Genomic DNA, 19,160 nt, shown 5'->3' on the forward strand with positions numbered 1-19,160 from the left:
GATGTGTCTCGGTCATGTCTACATAGTTCTCAAACCCGTAGGGTCCACACGCTTAAAGTTCGGCGACGATCGGTATTATGAGTTTATGTGATTTGATGTACCGAAGGTAGTTCGGAGTCCCGGATGAGATCGGGGACATGACGAGGAGTCTCGAAATGGTCGAGACGTAAAGATCGATATATTGGACGACTATATTCGGACATCGAAAAGGTTCCGAGTGATTCGGGTATTTTTCGGAGTACCGGGGAGTTACGGGAATACGGGGAAGAAGTATTGGGCCTTAATGGGCCTTAGTGGGAAGGAGAGGCAGCAGCCAGGAGGTGGGGCGCGCCCCTCCCAAGCCCAGTCCGAATTGGGGTTTGGGGTGCGGCCCCCCTCTCCCTTCCTTCTCCCCTCCTTCCCCCCTTCTCCTAGTTGGACTAGGAAAGGAGGAAACCTACTCCTACTAGGAGTAGGAATCCTACTCCCTTGGTGCGCCCCTCCTAGGGCCGGCCTCCTCCTCCCTTGCTCCTTTATATACGGGGGCGGGGGGACATCTCTAAACACACAAGTTGATCTGTTGATCTCTCCCAGCCGTGTGCGGTGCCCCCCCCCACCATATTCCACCTCGGTCATATCATAGAGGTGCTTAGGCGAAGCCCTGCGTCGGTAGCAACATCATCACCGTCATCATGCCGTCGTGCTGACGGAACTCTCCCGTGAAGCTCTGATGGATCGGAGTTCGCGGGACGTCATCGAGCTGAACGTGTGCTGAACTCGGAGGTGCCGTACGTTCAGTACTTGGATCGGTCAGATCGTGAAGACGTACGACTACATCAACCGCGTTGTGCTAACGCTTCCGCTTTCGGTCTACGAGGGTACGTGGACATACTCTCCCCTCTCATTGCTATGCATCACCATGATCATATGTGTGCGTAGGAAATTTTTTGAAATTACTACGTTCCCCAACAGTGGCATCCGAGCCAGGTTTTATGCGTAGATGTTATATGCACGAGTAGAACACAAGTGAGTTGTGGGCGATACAAGTCATACTGCTTACCAGCATGTCATACTTTGGTTCGGCGGTATTGTTGGATGAAGCGGCCCGGACCGACATTACGAGTACACTTACGCGAGACTGGTTCTACCGACGTGCTTTGCACATAGGTGGCTGGCGGGTGTCAGTTTCTCCAACTTTAGTTGAACCGAGTGTGGCTACGCCCGGTCCTTGAGAAGGTTAAAACAGCACTAACTTGACGAACTATCATTGTGGTTTTGATGCGTAGGTAAGAACGGTTCTTGCTCAATCCGTAGCAGCCACGTAAAACTTACAACAACAAAGTAGAGGATGTTTAACTTGTTTTTGCAGGGCATGTTGTGATGTGATATGGTCAAGGCATGATGCTATATTTTATTGTATGAGATGATCATGTTTTGTAACCGAGTTATCGGCAACTGGCAGGAGCCATATGGTTGTGGCTTTATTGTATGCAATGCAATCGCCCTGTAATTGCTTTACTTTATCACTAAGCAGTAGCGATAGTCGTAGAAGCAATAGTTGGCGAGACGACAACGATGCTACGATGGAGATCAAGGTGTCGCGCCGGTGACGATGGTGATCATGACAGTGCTTCAGAGATGGAGATCACAAGCACAAGATGATGATGGCCATATCATATCACTTATATTGATTGCATGTGATGTTTATCTTTTATGCATCTTATTTTTCTTAGATCGACGGTAGCATTATAAGATGATCTCTCACTAAGTTTCAAGGTATAAGTGTTCTCCCTGAGTATGCACCGTTGCGAAAGTTCTTCGTGCTGAGACACCACGTGATGATCGGGTGTGATAAGCTCTATGTTCAAATACAACGGGTGCAAAACAGTTGCACACGCGGAATACTCAGGTTAAACTTGATGAGCCTAGCATATGCAGATATGGCCTCGGAACACTGAGACCGAAAGGTCGAGCGTGAATCATATAGTAGATATGATCGGCATAGTGATGTTCACCATTGAAACTACTCTATCTCACGTGATGATCGGACATGGTTTAGTTGATATGGATCACGTGATCACTCAGAGGATTAGAGGGATGTCTATCTAAGTGGGAGTTCTTTAGTAATATGATTAATTGAACTTTAATTTATCATGAACTTAGTCCTGGTAGTATTAGCATATCTATGTTGTAGATCAATAGCTCGCGTTTAGCTCCCCTGTTTTATTTTTGATATGTTCCTAGAGAAAAATAAGTTGAAAGATGTTAGTATCAAAGATGCGGACTAGCTCCGTGATCTGAGGATTATCCTCATTGCTGCACAGAAGTATTATGTCCTTGATGCATCGCTAGGTGACAGAACTATTGCAGGAGCAGATGCAGACGTTTTGAACGTTTTGACAAAAGCTCGGTATGATGACTACTTGATAGTTTAGTGAACCATGCTTTACGGCTTAGAATCGGGACTTCAAAGACGTTTTGAACGTCATGGACCATATGAGATGTTCCAGGAGTTGAAGTTAATATTTCAAGCAAATACCCGAGTTGAGAGATATGAAGTCTCCTACAAGTTCTATAGCTAAAAGATGGAGGAGAATAGCTCAAGCAGTAAGCATGTGCTCAGATTGTCTGGGTACTACAATCGCTTGAATCAAGTGGGAGTTAATCTTCTAGATAAAATAGCGATTGACAGAATTCTCTAGTCACCATCACCAAGTTAGTAGAACTTCGTGATGAACTATAGTATGCAAGGGATGACGAAAACAATTCTCAAGCTCTTCGCAATGCTAAAATCGACGAAGGTAGAAATCAAGAAAAACATCAAGTGTTGATGGTTGACAAGACCACTAGTTTTAAGAAAAGGGGTAAAGGGAAGAAGGGGAACTTCAAGAAGAACGGCAAGCAAGTTGCTGCTCAAGTGAAGAAACCCAAGTCTGGACCTAAGCCTGAGACTAAGTGCTTCTACTGCAAAGGAAATGGTCACTGGAAGCGGAAATGCCCTGAATATTTGGTGGATAAGAAGGATGGCAAAGTGAACAAGGGTATATTTGATATATAGGTTATTCATGTGTACCTTACTAGTGTTTATAGTAGCCCCTGGGTATTTGATACTTATTCGGTTGCTAAAAAATTAGTAACTCGAAACAGGAGTTACAAAATGAATAGAAACTAGTTAAGGGCGAGGTGACGATGTGTGTTGGAAGTAGTTCCAAGATTGATATGATCATCATCGCACACTCCCTATACTTTCGGGTTTAGTGTTGAACCTAAATAAATGTTATTTTGTGTTTGCGTTGAGCATGAATATGATTTGATCATGTTTATTGCAATACAGTTATTCATTTAAAGTCAGAGAATAATTGTTGTTCTGTTTACATGAAAACCTTCAATGGTCATACACCCAATGTGAATGGTTTATTGAATCTCGATCGTAGTGATACACATTGCTACCTCTTGAGCACTGCGTCGGTTTTCCCTTGAAGAGGAAAGGGTGATGCAGCAAAGTAGCGTAAGTATTTCCCTCAGTTTTTGAGAACCAAGGTATCAATCCAGTAGGAGGCTACACGCAAGTCCCTCGCACCTACACAAACAAATAAATCCTCGCAACCAATGCGATAAGGGGTTGTCAATCCCTACACGGTCACTTACGAGAGTGAGATCTGATAGATATGATAACATAATATTTTTGGTATTTTTATGATAAAAATGCAAAGTAAATAAAAGGAACGGAAATAACTAAGTGTTGGAAGATTAATATGATGGAAAATAGACCCGTGGGTCATAGGTTTCACTAGTGGCTTCTCTCAAGAGCATAAGTATTTTACGGTGGGTGAACAAATTACTGTTGAGCAATTGACAGAATTGAGCATAGTTATGAGAATATCTAGGTATGATCATGTATATAGGCATCACGCCCGAGACAAGTAGACCGACTCCTGCCTGCATCTACTACTATTACTCCACACATCGACCGCTATCCAGCATGCATCTAGAGTTCTAAGTTCATAAGAACAGAGTAACGCTTTAAGCAAGATGACATGATGTAGAGGGATAAATTCATGCAATATGATAAAAACCCCATCTTGTTATCCTCGATGGCAACAATACAATACGTGCCTTGCTGCCCCTACTGTCACTGGGAAAGGACACCGTAAGATTGAACCCAAAGCTAAGCACTTCTCCCATTGCAAGAAAGATCAATCTAGTAGGCCAAACCAAACTGATAATTCGAAGAGACTTGCAAAGATAACCAATCATACATAAAAGAATTTAGAAGATTCAAATATTGTTCATAGATAAACTTGATGATAAACCCACAATTCATCGGTCTCAACAAACACACTGCAGAAGAAGATTACATCGAATAGATCTCCACGAGAGAGGGGGAGAACATTGTATTGAGATCCAAAAAGAGAGAAGAAGCCATCTAGCTAATAACTATGGACCCAAAGGTCTGAGGTAAACTACTCACACTTCATCGGAGAAGCTATGGTGTTGATGTAGAAGCCCTCCGTGATTGATGCCCCCTCCGGCGGAGCTCCGGAACAGGCCCCAAGATGGGATCTCGTGGGTACAGAAGGTTGCGGCGGTGGAATTAGGTTTTTGGCTCCGTATCTGATCGTTTGGGGGTACGTAGGTATATATAGGAGGAAGGAGTACGTCGGTGGAGCAACGTGGGGACGAGGGTGGAGGGCGCGCCCTGGGGGGTAGGCGCGCCCCCTACCTCGTGGCTTCCTGGTAGCTTTCTTGACGTAGGGTCCAAGTCCTCTGGATCATGTTCGTTCCGAAAATCACGTTCCCGAAGGTTTCATTCCGTTTGGACTCCGTTTGATATTATTTTTCTGTGAAACTCTGAAATAGGCAAAAAACAACAATTCTGGGTTGGTCCTCCGGTTAATAGGTTAGTCCCAAAAATAATATAAAAGTGAATAATAAAGCCCAATAATGTCCAAAACAGAAGATAATATAGCATGGAGCAATCAAAAATTATAGATACGTTGGAGACGTATCACACATATTCATAATATTGAAGCCAAAAGATGCAAAGTTAATAATGATAGTGCAACTTATTTGTGGCACTGCCGTTTAAGTCATATTGGTGTAAAGCGCATGAAGAAAATCCATGCTGATTGGCTTTTGGAATCACTTGATGCTTGCGAACCATGCCTCATGGGCAAGATGACTAAGACTCCGTTCTTCGGAACAATGGAGCGAGCAACAGACTTATTGGAAATAATACATACTGATATATGCGGTCCGATGAGTGTTAAGGCCCGCGGCAAGTATCGTTATTTTCTCACCTTCACAGATGATTTGAGCAGATATGGGTATATCTACTTGATGAAACAAAATTCTGAAACATTTGAAAAGTTCAAAGAATTTCATAGTGAAGTGGAGAATCATCGTAACAAGAAAAATAAAAGTTTCTACGATATGATCGCAGAGGTAAAATATTTGAGTTACGAGTTTGGCCTTCAGTCAAAACAATGTGAAATAGTTTCACTACTCATGCCACCTGGAACACCACAACATAATGGTGTGTCCGAACGTCGTAATCGTACTTTACTAGATATGGTGCGATCTATGATGTCTCTTACTAATTTGCCGCTGTCATTTTGGGGTTATGCTTTAGAGACGGCTGCATTCACGTTAAATAGGGCACCATCTAAATCCGTTGAGACGACGCCTTATGAACTATGGTTTGGCAAGAAACCAAAGTTGTCGTTTCTTAAAGTTTGGGGCTGCGATGCTTATGTGAAAAAGCTTCAACCTGATAAGCTCGAACCCAAATCGGAGAAATGTGTTTTCATAGGATGCACAAAGGATACTGTTGGGTATACCTTCTATCACAGATTTGAAGGCAAGACTTTTGTTGCTAAATTTGGATCCTTTCTAGAGAAGGAGTTTTCTCTCGAAAGAAGTGAGTGGGAGGAAAGTAGAACTTGATGAGGTAACTGTACCTGCTCCCTTATTGGAAAGTAGTTCATCACAGAAATATGTTCCTATGACTCCTACACCAATTAGTGAGGAAGCTAATGATGATGATCATGTAGCTTCAGAACAAGTTACTACCGAACCTCGTAGGTCAACCAGAGTGAGAGCCGCACCAGAGTGGTACGGTAATCCTGTTCTGGAGGTCATGTTACTTGACCATGACAAACCTACGAACTATGAGGAAGCGATGATGAGCCCAGATTCCGCAAAATGGCTTGAGGCCATAAAATCTGAGATGGGATCCATGTATGAGAACAAAGTGTGGACTTTGGTTGACTTGCCCGATGATCGGCAAGCCATAGAAAATAAATGGATCTTCAAGAGGAAGACGGACGCTGATAGTAGTGTTACTATATACAAAGCTCGAATTGTCGCTAAATGTTTTCGACAAGTTCAAGGTGTTGACTACGATGAGATTTTCTCACTCGTATCGATGCTTAAAAGTCTGTCCGAATCATGTTAGCAGTTGCCGCATTTTATGAAATCTGGCAAATGGATGTCAAAACCGTATTCCTTCATGGATTTCTTAAAGAAGAGTTGTATATGATGCAACCAGAAGGTTTTTTCAATCCTAAAGGTGCTAACAAAGTGAACAAGCTCCAGTAATCCATCTATGGACTGGTGCAAGCATCTCGGAGTTGGAATATATGCTTTGATAAAGTGATCAAAGCATATGGTTTTATACAGACTTGCGGTGGAGACTGTATTTACAAGAAAGTGAGTGGGAGCACTACAACATTTCTAATATTATATGTGGATGACATATTGTTGATTGGAAATGATGTAGAATTTCTGGATAGCATAAAAGGATACTTGAATAAGAGTTTTTCAAAGAAAGACCTCGATGAAGCTGCTGACACATTGAGCATCAAGATCTATAGAGATAGATCAAGACGCTTGATAAGTTTTTTCAATGAGTACATACCTTGACAAGATTTTGAAGTAGTTCAAAATGGAACAGTCAAAGAAGGAGTTCTTGCCTGTGTTGCAAGGTGTGAAGTTGAGTAAGACTCAAAGCCCGACCACGGCGGAAAATAGAAAGAGAATGAAAAATCATTCCTCATGCCTGAGTCATAGGTTCTATAAAGTATGCTATGCTGTGTACCAGACCTATTGTGTACCTCACCAAGAGTTTGGCAAGAGGGTACAATAGTGATCTAGGAGTAGATCACTGGACAGCGGTCAAAAATTATCCTTAGTGGAATAAGGAAATATTTCTCAGTTATGGAGGTGATAAAGAGTTTGCCGTAAAGAGTTACGTCGATACAAGCTTTGACACCGATCTGGATGACTCTAAGTCTCGATCTAGATACATATTGAAAGTGGGAGCTATTAGCTAGAGTAGCTCCGTGCAAAGCATTGTAGACATAGAAATTTGCAAAATACTTACGGATCTGAATGTGACAGACCCGTTGAATAAAATTATCTCACAAGCAAAACATGATCACACCTTAGTACTCTTTGGGTGTTAATCACATAGCGATGTGAACTAGATTACTGACTCTAGTAAACCCTTTGGGTGTTGATCACATATCGATGTGAACTATGGGTGTTAACCACATAAAGATGTGAACTATTGATGTTAAATCACATGGCGATGTGAACTAGATTATTGACTCTAGTGCAAGTGGGAGACTGAAGGAAATATGCCCTAGAGGCAATAATAAAGTTATTATTTATTTCCTTATTTCATGATAAATGTTTATTATTCATGCTAGAATTGTATTAATCGGAAACATAATACATGTGTGAATACATAGACAAACAGAGTGTCACTAGTATGCCTCTACTTGACTAGCTCGTTGATCAAACATGGTTAAGTTTCCTAACCATAGACATGAGTTGTCATTTGATTAACGGGAGAATGATATGATTGACTTGACCCATTCCGTTAGCTTAGCACTTGATTGTTTAGTATGTTGCTATTGCTTTCTTCATGACTTATACATGTTCCTATGACTATGAGATTATGCAACTCCCGTTTACCGGAGGAACACTTTGTGTGCTACCAAACGTTACAACGTAACTGGGTGATTATAAAGGTGCTCTACAGGTGTCTCCGAAGGTACTTGTTGGGTTGGCGTATTTCGAGATTAGGATTTGTCACTCCGATTGTGGGAGATGTATCTCTGGGCCCACTCAGTAATGCACATCACTATAAGCCTTGCAAGCATTATAACTAATGATTTAGTTGCGGGATGATGTATTATGGAACGAGTAAAGAGACTTGCCGGTAACGAGATTGAACTAGGTATTGAGATACCGACGATCGAATCTCGGGCAAGTAACATACCGATGACAAAGGGAACAACGTATGTTGTTATGCGGTTTGACCGATAAAGATCTTCGTAGAATATGTGGGAGCCAATATGAGCATCCAGGTTCCGCTATTGGTTATTGACCGGAGACGTGTCTCGGTCATGTCTACATAGTTCTCGAACCCGTAGGGTCCGCACGCTTAAAGTTCGGTGAGGATCGGTATTATGAGTTTATGTGATTTGATGTACCGAAGGTAGTTCGGAGTCCCGGATGAGATCGGGGACATGACGAGGAGTCTCGAAATGGTCGAGACGTAAAGATCGATATATTGGACGACTATATTCGTACATCGGAAAGGTTCCGAGTGATTCGGGTATTTTTCGGAGTACCGGGGAGTTACGGGAATACGGGGAAGAAGTATTGGGCCTTAATGGGCCTTAGTGGGAAGGAGAGGCAGCAGCCAGGAGGTGGCGCGCGCCCCTCCCAAGCCCAGTCTGAATTGGACAAGGGGTTTGGGGCGCAGCCCCCCTCTCCCTTCCTTCTCCCTTCCCCTCCTTTCCCCCCTTCTCCTAGTTGGAGTAGGAAAGGAGGAAACCTACTCCTACTAGGAGTAGGAATCCTACTCCCTTGGTGCGCCCCTCCTAGGGCGGGCCTCCTCCTCCCTTGCTCCTTTATATACGGGGGCAGGGGGGCACCTCTAAACACACAAGTTGATCTGTTGATCTCTCCTAGCCGTGTGCGGTGCCCCCCTCCACCACATTCCACCCCGGTCATATCGTAGCGGTGCTTAGGCGAAGCCCTGCGTCGGTAGCAACATCATCACCGTCATCACGCTGTCGTGCTGATGGAACTCTCCCATGAAGCTCTGCTGGATCGGAGTTCGCGGGACGTCATCGAGCTGAACGTGTGCTAAACTCGGAGGTGCCGTACGTTCGGTACTTGGATCAGTCGGATCGTGAAGACGTACGACTACATCAACCGCGTTGTGCTAACGCTTCCGCTTTCGGTCTACGAGGGTACGTGGACATACTCTCCCCTCTCGTTGCTATGCATCACCATGATCCTGTGTGTGCGTAGGAAATTTTTTGAAATTACGACGTTCCCCAACACCGTTTTGATGTGGTAAGTCTCAAACATGGTCATCAGAAAAAGAAGTTGTGTAGATTCCAGATCTTGGGACATCAGGATCCTAATTTCCTTCTTTTGCTGACTTATTGTTGAAAAGATTAGCCTTATGAGTGGGAAAATAAGGGGAACCTTGCATCTGTTTTTAGTGTGTTGATTTATTCAATTTTCAATTTGCTAGAAAGAGTTCTTGTAGCTTGAATCTGCCATATCAATGAGCCGTTGTTGAATTAGTTGCATAATTGTGCCAGTCTCTTGTAGGTACTGCTTCTCATCTTGGGAAATCTTTGTGGGGGAAGGAAGGAAACCATATACCATAGATGCAGTGAAGAAGGAAAACCCTGTCTCAGGTACCTCTCACACTTTGGCAATATACATGCTTGTCTTGATATGGTAATTATCTCACAAATAATACGATGTATTGGTTTATACCTTATTATTTATTTGGCAAATTGTTTATTTATGATGAGGTAGTGTAAACTGTTTTGAAACTATCTACCAACCCATCCCCAACGCCAAGTCAGCCTGTCCTCATATGCATCAGTGCCATTAATCCAATCCTCTTTGTCTTCTCCTGAACCCATATTCGGTTTCAGGTACGTTGTCGTTCGGAACGTGTCATGCCTTGGATGCAGCAACGATCTCGGCTCCCTGTTTGCATTGGGCCTGCTGGAAGAGTGAGCCAGCGTGTTTCCATGCTCTGTTTTCCGTGTGTTTGTTTTGGTTCAGGTGCAAGCCCATCGATAAGTCCATGCATATCTATCTATTTTTTTGTGTTTCTTCCATTACTTCTTCCTCTAATGCGTGAGTGCCTGCGGTTGGTTGTGTGAAGGAAGGTAATGGAGAAGCTGATGCGGGTTCTTCTACCTCTTCTCGCCTCTGTAGGTGCAGAGCAGCAGGTAGACCGGCCAGAGGAGCAGGCCAACATCCCTACCTCCCTCTTCCATGATCTTCTTGAGGGTGCATGGTTATAGGTCCAAGGTGTCTGCTGTGGATGTTGTGTATGGCGTCACAACTTTGCTTGAATCCCTGAATGACGAGTCCAAGGACTCAAAGGAGTGTCGTGCTACTGAGCAATTTTGGGTTCCATACTCTGCGTTGTCGCTGAGCAATGTGGATTAGCTGCGAAATGGAATGCAATCTGCAATTGAGATACAGATGGCGATACTGAAGCAGGGAAGCTCAACCATCACCAAGAGAGGATTCATCCGGAGTGCGAAGAAGTTCTGGTGGGTGAAGCTTGATTATCCAGTGTACACTGCTAAGCTATGCCACCCGTAGGTGCTTACCAAGTTCTGTTTCTTCCTGGTGGATGCACTGAAGGAGAGGGGTGCAAGGATAAAGCCGCTAATCTGTGCCTGCTTAGAAAGGGAGCCTGAGAAGGTGTTGGTCATTGGTGTATCTGGGAAGCCATGGCTCGGGGCTGTTCAGGGGAATGCGTTCGGTAACGCATTTAGGTCAGCGGCAGAGGAAATCGGTGCCCATTATTTCCATGACATGTTTGAGTCATCATGGATTGTTCTTGATGTTGTTGCTGTGGGTGCGACGGTCCAGATCCGCCACCCGTGGCCTCGGACCGGATGGACCTCTCTGTCACGTTGGCCCTGAGCTCCCTCACAGAGGTACGTATGGCCGGCAGGAAACCCACCTACCTCCTGCTGTTGAACGCTGCTTGTTGCTACATTTGTTTGTACTGTGTATAATCTTGTTTAAGCTTTAAATCAATACACCAGGAACTCCAATTTAACTTTTCTTTTAGTTTAATCCCCTTACATTTTGCAGCATGGGGAGCAGCTAAGGAGATGTCAGCACTCCTTATCAGAACTGGTATACAATCATTTACATATGGATTGGCATTGTATGAGTCTTTGGTGCATGTGTTTTGGCTGGTGTTAACTGCCTTTCCCCTCCCCTTCCATTAACTTTGCAGACTTATGTAAGAGGTGACGATGCAAAACTTGAGACCACACACACTTCATGTCCGTTGTACGTCGTTCGCTCGGTTGCCGCCATGGGAAAGGTACGTTCTTCTTTCCTTTGTTGGTCCTTCAGTTTTCCTGCTCGTTGTGCACCCGAACGTGGCTCACCCTTTTTTTGGATGAACAAGGGGCGCAGAACTAGCCGCGTACTACCAGCAGCAGTGGGCCAACGAGGAGGACAGTGCTGCTGACGGTGCCCAAGGTGACGAGATGGCGCCTCTTAATCGGCCAGCAGGGCTCCGGTGCGGCGTCTCCGAGAACCCCGGGTTCGGTAAGTTCCCCGTTCTTCTGCTTCAAACTATTCCCTGCGTAGCACTAATTGAATGATGTATAGAGAGATGAATTTCAGTCTTCCCGGTTGTGATAGTGATGCTGCAGGGGTCATGTATAATCATACTGATAGCGATGGGGGTCATACTATCTTCAAGTATTATAATTGTTACCTGTAACTTAATATATGATGTTTTTGGACACTATGACAGTGTCAAAAAATAAAATGTCTTATATTTTGATACGGAGGGAGTATCTATTATGAGTGCGCGCCACCTAATGAATATAAAGTTACATCAAAGTCCTTCATCGAGATGATCCTTAACCTCTGGGTATGCAATTTGCTATGCCTAATTAGACGGTGTATGTATGTCTGATTAATTGGAACCCCTTGTTTCTAGACACTCTACTTGATTCAAGTGGGTATTTGCTCACTATATTTTGGAGCTTGATTGTACCACAATGTTTATTACACAAGCTGCTTTAAGGGGTTGTGTGATCAGACAAGCACATATTTGCAGCTAAAGTTGTCCAAGTCATCTCTATGACAAATAATGATTGCTAATATATACTCCCTCCGTTCCTAAATATTTGTCTTTTTAGAGAATTCGAGTGGACTACCACATTAGGATGTATATAGACATATTTTAGAGTGTAGAACTCATTTTGCTCCGTATGTAGTCACTTATTGAAATCTCTAGAAAGACAAATATTTAGGAACGGAGGGAGTAGGTTTTTGTAGTCATTTTATATTCTGCTATAAATATATACCAAAATAGCTAAAAATCGGGCAATAAAACTTGCTTAGTTATTTTAGTTGCGTAATCTATTTTTCATGTGACTTGGACGTGATTTGCTCTATTATGTCAAATTTCTCATGCTTCTCCCACATAATTTACAAAATGTTATATCCAAATCAAGTAAACAAATTGATTGGGCATCAATTTAGGTCTTCAACATTTTCTGTGGGTTCATACTTACTTCAACTTTGAAGTGGCATTCTAATATTAAAAAGCCACTTTTATGCTAGCAGACAGCCTGATTTTACATTACAATTTCTAAGAATGAAACAGTCTGTATCCCGTAGGGCACACATCATTTAACTCCATTTTTTTCGGATCGCACAATTTAAAACCTTGTGACGTAATGCAATTCACATTTGGCCCGCTATTCCTTACTCTTAGATGAGTTTTAATGTTAATCTGATGGAAACTGCAGGGATAGCTATTAACTAAATTTTCTTTTTCTATACAGCACTCCTCGTATTTTCTACACTATGTTCGGATAAGGTTGCAAAGTAAGAAGCAGGTATGCTTTTGGTATCCAGTTCTAGAAGTTCAAATAAAAAGCATCTAGAGTTGGTAACCGTGAATGTTTGTGAGGGAGGTACATAAAAGAGTTAATTTCACAAAGCATAGTGTAGAAAATATACTGACCCTTTTAAGTTAATGACTCTGGGTACATATGTATTGTATAACAGTTGACCCTTTTAAATTTCCCTTGTCTTTCATGTTCCGGACAACACGTACCCATTATATAATATATTGTGACAGATAGAGAAGTAAAGGCACACCATAATCTCATAAGCCCGCTGTTAAAATAGATCTGGTTGTATTCCAGCTTGTATAACATAGCTTAAAATTCCTAAAAAGTTAATAGTTCTTTGCAGACCAGAATATATCATGTTCGCACTGCAGCAGAGACACCCCTCTATTGATTGATCCATATATCGCCAGGAAAAATGGCTATCAGTTCAGCTACAATTGGACTATGAATTATTGTTTTTTTGGAAATTAATTACTCCTTGGAGAATCAAAGATCCATGTTCTATTTTTGTCATGTAAGTTGGGTAATGACTATGTAGTTACAACCATATATTTAGAGTTGCAATAAAAAACAATTAATAATAGAAACAAGTCAATTATGTGACTCGGTTGCGTCTTTCTGCATATCAATCTTGGTTTAGGTCATTTGTTATTTGATCCAGTGTGTTGATGGCTTAGTTTCTATTTCTTCAAAGGCACAAATAGGATCAACTCTATCCAATTAAAGTTTAATCACCTCACATATACATGCTTATTTGTTGCTAATGGTATGTATTGTCACATCCTTTTACTTTCTTAATAATTATCAATAGGAGCAACCTCCTGCTTTCCTAAACTCTAGCCTTCATTCACCTCTAGAGATCCATGTTTAGGTACACAATTGCCTATACTATCCGTTGCATCTTACTTTCGGTATCATGTTGAACCTGACATTTTTTTAAACAACACGACGAGTACATGCCAAGAAGGCTTAATGAAGCATATGGTGTTTGGCATTAAAAAGTGTAATGGAGTTGATGAGAATTTTACATGACATGATCAATCGACAAGCATTTATTGAGGCACAGACTTAGTTCTTGATTTTTTTTGAACAATGTTCATGTCGAGTGTAAGCTACATACGCTGAGTTTATTTCATTGCACCCAGGGTCATCTAGGGTCTGGCATTATAGGACATATGTCAATTGGTAGATGTTTTTTTCAACATAGAGTTGTATTCAATTTGGCTAGAATGTAATCCCAGTGCTCCTTCAGTTATTCCCCAAGCAACCACATATTTACAGTGTTCTTTTAGAAGAAATGTTTTCCTCCACAATACTATGTATAGCTAGCTACCAGCTGTTGATTTATATTGATTTCTGTCAAAGTGAGTGTAGCTATATAAACCTTAATGAGACATCTTTGAAGAGAGTTTAGCCGGTCCATATTTCTCTTTCGGGCATGTGTTGGCATGAGATTAGTACCAACAACTCATATGGTGGTTTACATAAGAAGTATTACCTGTCTTGGCATGATTTTATATAAGCCAGTAAAGACATTTTAATTTCTGTCTGCCATGATTTATCATTTTGGTTGTTATAAATCTATTTTCCATCAAGCTTGTATCATCGTTTATTTGAATTCCTTGCATCTGTGATTAGCTGACAGTATAATTAAGCACTATTTATTAAGTGAATTTGCGGACTGTTGTACTTGTAGACTAATACTATTGGCATTTGCTTACTAACTAATGTCTCTGTAGCAGGTCAATTTGTGTGTTGTTGGTTGTGGCAGACCAATTTCAGTCAAATTGAAAAACAACTGCCTGTTGGTCTCGGCCCATAACCAGCCGTGAAAGGCGAGATGTTTATGCTGCCCTTCTACCTTCCACCGTGTCCCTACTTTTCCCCATCGCGTGTTGGGCTCTCTGAAGTAAAAATAAACAGGAAACTATATGCTGAAAAGTGGAGTGATAAATATCCAGTTACTAAATTCACTAAATTTGTGATCCCAATATTGTCAGCAATATAGTGAAATGTTCGGGTTTGCTGTACCGCAAATTTGCAGTTTTCTTAAACTTTGTTGTGATGAGCAATTCAGTTTCTTCAAACTAATAAATGCATGTGATTCTGTATCTTATGTATTTGTTGTGAGCTACTTTTAACTCTGATAAAGAGTGTTCTTTTGATTGTTGCTTGCTGGTGTTTTTACATCTTTGATCTGATGCTTTATTAGTGGGTTGGGGGTGATCGCACCCGTAGGGGTGTGGCAAGCCGCACTTCCTAGGCCTGTCGAGATGACTTCAGCTTATGTACACTGCATTTTCTTTTGGATGTGTCATCTCGTCATTTCTACTGGTCTACATTATGCCTAAGACTTACGTTATCTATGCAGAGTTGCAAATTGTCTGTAAGCTACTACATGTTGTCGTATCTTCTATGCCTAAGATATTTGGTGCTAAACCTATCGCGAAACATGCTTTCTATGTTCATGCATTGTTAAGTGGCTTCTTATTGTGCGCATACAAATGTTTGGACCGGCACCCTCGCGCCAAGGCGCGATCCTGATCTAGTTTGTTGTGGTAGACGGTCGAAAAGTCATCATGCTAAGGCCCCAGAACCAGCACAACAGTATAGCAATCGACGAGAAGCGTAGATTGAAAGCATCCAACATGAAAAGTATACTAGACACACCATCGAGACGGGCGTTGAACGAGTTCAGGACGACCGCCGTACCGTCATCTCACCTTTCTGAGCAGGACACAAACATTAATCTATACCTACTAATAAATCGAGGTGTTATTTTTGGTTTGATCTGTTATAACATTTTACAAAAAGAAAAAACCTACAAACTAAAAATACTCCATACTTCGTCTCTTGCCAGTTGCAATGTCTATACGTGTTAACAAAGAAAGTAGGTATTTTTGATCCGTCATACTGTTTAAAAAAACTGATGTAACTGATGTTTTCTGGTAGTCAAGCGGCCGTGCACTTCTAAGTCGGATTTTTGCTTTTGTAGAAGACCTTCTGATGTTTCTCATAATCAATCTGTGTGTTAGTTTTAAGTCAAATTTCCATTTTTTAGGAAACCCCTTCATAATTGGGTTAATTAACCCGCAGTACATACTAAATGCTTTTAAAAATTATCCATATCTTTTAGACGCTAACTCCAAATTTAATATATATGAAATTTGATTAGAAAAATATGTAGAAAGTGACTATGAAGTTATTTTACCCGGTAACCATTTTAGAAATGATATTTAGGGTGCAACCTTAATCAATAGTGCATGACCCATTTTTCTTTCATACTAGTCGATCCGGATTAGAAATAAGCATCTCAACAAAATTAAGACTAGAAACGAAAGAAATCATCTATAATTATGTATGCACGTCTCCTCAAAACCCCACACAAAACAAATTTCTCAACTTATGCCGAGACTTAGGATTGACAACATTCAAACGCGTTGTAATTGTATGAGCACCGAGGCCACCGTCAACGAGGATGGAAAGGAGGATAAGTGACGACACATATGTGATGCCATGTGCTGAGAAAAAGGGCGTGGACCTATTGCGGTCTTGAGTCATGGTATTTTGGTTATGGGAGTGTGGTATCTTCTTCTTCCGTTGTAACACACAACCTCTTTTGCTAGTAAAGCTCAAAAGAAACATCTAAAAATGAAGCCTTGCACCTGGCGGCGAAGGCAAGGATAACTTCCGCGTTGTTGATTCTTTTTTACGAGGAAAGATTTCCATCGTCACAAGGATCATGTACAGAAGTTCCAGCGGATAGACTGCCCCCCGCGTTGCTCTGGACCCAGGGCGACACGGGCGGCGACCCCAGCCACCAAGGCACTCAGCCCCTCGATCCCCTCCGCCCCCTCGCCGTCGCCGGTGCCTCCCGCGGGAAAAGCTCGTACGGAGCGGGTGGCGGCGGGGTCTCCACTCACGCTGGTGGGCGCTGCAAGATGGGGATCTCGTGGCGTCGGGCAGCAGCTGGCGTCGGCGAGCGGCCTTGTGCCCCGGTGTGGAGGCGATGGTCCTGCTGCGGCTTGGCGACCTGCAGTGGTCCGGCGGCTCGGCGGTGGCAGCGGGGCTCGGGCGGCTCAGTGGGGCGGCGGGCCCCGATCGGACAAAGTGGATCCGTATGGTGGAGGTGCTCCGGCGGCTCTTGGCAGCATGGATCCGACGGTTGGTGCTGCGGCCGGAGGCTCCTTGCTCTTCGGCGGCGCCTCCCCTGCTGCTGTTGTGGCTGTGGCAGATATGCTCGGGTTTCGGCCTTCAACTCTGCTCGGTGAGATGGGGCGGGGTGCCCCCCCCCCTTCCTCCCTAGTGTTGCGGTTCTGGCCGGCTTGCCAGCCCGGCGTGTGTGGTGGCATGGTGGAGGCTGCTGGGGCGGCGGCCCCGGATTTGGTGGAAGCGGCTTCAGCTGGGGGTGGTGCGCGCGTCTGGGCGTGGTGGGTCGTGGGATCTCACGACCAGTGCGGGGTTGGCCTTGGCAGGAGGGGGCTTGTTGGCTGCGTTGATGCGGGCAGGTGGTGGTTGAGCATCTCCGGGAGAAATCCTATGTCCGGCCTTTGCCGGATCCGGCGGCGGCGATGCTCGTGGGTGTCGTGCTCTTTCTTGGAAGCGTTGCTGTTGTGTGGTGCTCCTCCTCCCTCCCCGCGGCCTTGGCTCCAGAGGGAAACCTCAGATCTTCCGGATCGGGTGATGAAGGCGCCTTCACGTCTTCTTCCTCCTTGGGGGCATCGTCTCAGAGACGGCCACAACCTGGAGACCAGTGGATGGCGGCATCTTCGCCGTGTGGGTTGCCGCATCTTCGCCGCGTGGTTTGCGGCATCTTCGTCGTGTAGTTTGCTGAGGAGGCCATTTCGGGGGCGTGGATTTCTGTTTGGCAACGATGATGGCGTCGAGAGGAGCTTTGGTCGCGGCTCGGGCTTCGGTAGTCGGATCTTCCCGGCGTGTCCGAGGTGCTCTTCCATTGGTTGTTTGGTTGCTTTGAAGTCGGAGTTGCGGTGGAGTGTGTCCATGTGGCAACGATGACAGGCGCTCGGTGGTCGGCTATGGAGGGCACAGTCGGCGCAAGTCCTGCATATTTCCCTTGTGATGACCATTGTCAAAGTCGGAGCTGTCGGTTGTTCACGCGTGTGGCCTTCGTTTGGCATGTGCCGTCATGGTTTCTGTGCAGCTATTTATAGCTCTGTGATCCCATGTCGGTGCCCAGGTTGGCCGGTGGTTCCCATGTCATGTGGGTTGAGTTGTATCGGTTTTAGCCCGGCTTTCCGCCAATTAACCGGGCAATTCTCTTCTTCTTAATCAATGAAAATGGCAAATATTTTGCCTCGTTTCAAAAAAAAAAGATCATGGTAACGATGAAAATGAAATTGAAAATGAGACTGGTGTAGGGTCGGGGCACAGATGTCGAGAAATCCAAACAGTGACAAGGTGGCCCGGGTGCAGGACTTGTTGAGTATATATTTTGTATTGCACGTGTATTAGAGTTGTGGCCCACCTCCTAGTCTTGTATAGTTGAGGTAGAGGCCTTCCCTTCTATTATATATGCGTGCACCAGCACCCCATCAATACATCGTATTGCAAATCATCTGTTAATATGGTATCATCCTTTTTGGTCTAACCCTAGGGTCAGCCGCCACCGCCGCACCCCACCAGCGCACCCGCCGCCGCCACGCCCCTCCCCTACAACCCCGCGCCGCTGCCAGTGCCTTGCTTCCGCAACGCGCGCCTTGCGCCTGCTGCCGCAACTTCTTTTCTCCACGCCGCAGCCTCTTGTCGTGCTCATGCCGCGGCCTCGCTAGCCCCGCGCCGCAGCGCTCTCCTACCCGCGCGCCGCTCCACTAGTTAGCCAGCCGATCCTCTCTTCCTACTCGCGCGCCGCTTCTTTCAGCCGCCGCGCCTTCCTCTTGCAGTTTTCGCACCCGACGTTGCTGCCACCTCGTCCACAAAACCCTAGCCGCTACCCCGCACCCGCACGCCGCCACCATGTCGTGGCCGTCTTCCCCCGGCTCCTCCACCATCCACTCGTCCAACCCGTTTGCTGGTCCCGAGCCCTCAGTCGCCGCCATCTGTGACCTCAATATTGTGGCCCGGGTCCCTATCCGTCTCGACAGTTCCAGCATGTCGTATATGCGTGGAAGACCTACTTCAACCTCGCCTTCCGTGAGTACTATCTCACCGAGCACATTGACGGTTCCGTGGACAGCGCGTACATGCGCGGCGACCCAGAGTGGTCCGCCA

This window comes from Triticum aestivum, chromosome 3D, assembly GCF_018294505.1.
Source record: "Triticum aestivum cultivar Chinese Spring chromosome 3D, IWGSC CS RefSeq v2.1, whole genome shotgun sequence".
Taxonomy (NCBI): domain Eukaryota; kingdom Viridiplantae; phylum Streptophyta; class Magnoliopsida; order Poales; family Poaceae; genus Triticum; species Triticum aestivum.